Here is a 2,098-nt window from a genome sequence, read left to right on the forward strand (position 1 = left end):
CAACTCTGGCTTCAGAAATGAAGAGCAACATAGCCCCACTGCCATTAAACTTGTCAAGTTTATCCTCCAAAAAGGTACTTTGTGTATCTAACACAGACACCTAACGAAGACCCTGGTTGGTCATTTGGATACATCTAGCCCAACTCTGCAATGCGATCAGTGATGTCCTCACCAGGCTATTGGGTTCACATCAGGGAAGAGTTGGAATTCATCCCTCGGGATGTTCAACAAGAAAGGGCCTCAGTCATCATTTAACCTTCCTCTTTGTTTTTAAAAGTGGGGAAGCTGACAACCAGAGACAGTTAAGGGACTTGTTTAATAGGAACCAAAGGTAGAAATGGGGATCAAACCCAGACCTTTGGAGACTAAGTACAGACAAATTTCCACAACAGGCTGCTTCACAAAAATATATGTGCCTCATGAGTTTCCAAGTCATCTGTGCTCAGGAACCTAGCCAATTTTCTCTGTACTTCTCCAGTTTTAATGTATGCACTGTCAAAGTGAGCATGTATAAAAATGTACGTTGTTAACTATGATAATGAAATCCTGGACTCCTCTGTACATTCCACTATAATAGCATATATCACAACATTTTATAATTATCTCTTTGTGGCCTGTCTCCCATTCCTCCCCCACCAGACTGTAAATTCCCTAACAACAAGGACTGTCTTGTTCCCCGTACCTAGCACAGAAGCTGATACAACTATGACCCTGGATAGACAGTAGTTAGATCGTTGATTGTGTAAATGAGGCGTGCATTGTCCATAATAACAAATGTTCATTTCATATCTTAGTCTTAGAAGAAGCAAGTTGTCTGAGAAAATGTATGGCATATGCAGGGGCCCAAGCAAATTGTCAGGAGTGTAAAAGAATTCTGCAGATGCCTTGTGGTTTTTTGTTTGGGGGGTTGTTTTATTGCTTTATAGTAAAATTCAAACCTCCTATGTATGTCGGTAACAGGATGGCTGAATCAAACATTTCAGCAGGTCCCAAATTTCAAGCATACAATCTGCTCTATTTTCAGAATTAACTCAGTTGTTCATTAATCCTTTATGTGTTGAGAACCCGGGTGGCCCAGCCAATGATACACGCATCTGGCAACCAAAAGCAATTTCAAAATAAGTCAAATCCTTCACTAGTGTTTCTCAGAAACCATAAAGTACAGCTTAATGTATGGTCCAGAGAAGCCCTTATTAGAAAATTCTCTCTTTTCCTAACCCTATCCCTCATATCCTACAAATGTTTCAGCATCACCCTCTGCACATTTTTGGTGCACTTCTGGAACACAGTGGTGAAATAATACCACAACTGAATCTCCTTTCCATCCTCAAGCCAATAAGATGGTCTTAAATTAATTTAGAAGACGCAAACACTCAATAGAAAAGAGATTAAGAGGTGGGACACAAAGAGACAAGAGATTTCAGCAAAGTCCTGCAAGATGGTGAGCCCACTGAGACACCAGAGTAACTACTGGCTGAGCAGACGTCCCAACCAAGAGCAACCTAGACAGCATTACACTCTGAGAGGATCTCAGCCTGTCTTGCAGACACTTAGAGAGGCTCGGGATTCAGAAATGCTTGGTGCAAGTGAAATGTTAGGCTGAAATAGAATATTATCAAAGATGTACATAGAGAGCCAGTGGACTCACTGCCACTATCCCCTGACCACCCCGCCTATCACACACCCACGTGGAAACACAGACACCTGGAAGCAATACGTATTCCCTTCATGCAAACAATCAGACAACTTCTCCTTAAAGAAATGGAATGTTCCAGGGGGAAAAAACTCTGTGTTCTTGTATTTAAGGGCCCAGGATAATGGACAACAGCTCTCTTGATCATCTTCCTCAAGAAGCCTCACCTAGGAAATGCAAAAGGGTATAATCCTTATGAAGGGGAATTTAGCAACACCAAGCAAAATGACACATGCATTTGTTCTCTGACCAGCAAGTCCACTTCCATGAATCTATCCAAACAATATGAAGAAGACACATGCACAAGGATGTTCACTGTAACTGTATTGTAATAGCAAAAGACTGGACCCAAATATCCTCCATAGGAACAGGTTGAATAAACACTGGTACATCTAAACAATGGGG

The 2,098-nt window shown here is 41.5% G+C and overlaps 1 non-coding gene across 1 annotated transcript; it reads right to left on the reverse strand.

Moving 5' to 3' along the window:
- Positions 1-401: 401 nt before the first annotated feature.
- On the reverse strand, positions 402-506 carry LOC132421282 (U6 spliceosomal RNA). The gene has a single exon (XR_009518558.1). It is a non-coding gene; the product is annotated as a U6 spliceosomal RNA (small nuclear RNA).
- Positions 507-2,098: the final 1,592 nt, after the last annotated feature.

This window comes from Delphinus delphis, chromosome 2 (genome assembly GCF_949987515.2).
Source record: "Delphinus delphis chromosome 2, mDelDel1.2, whole genome shotgun sequence".
NCBI lineage: Eukaryota > Metazoa > Chordata > Mammalia > Artiodactyla > Delphinidae > Delphinus > Delphinus delphis.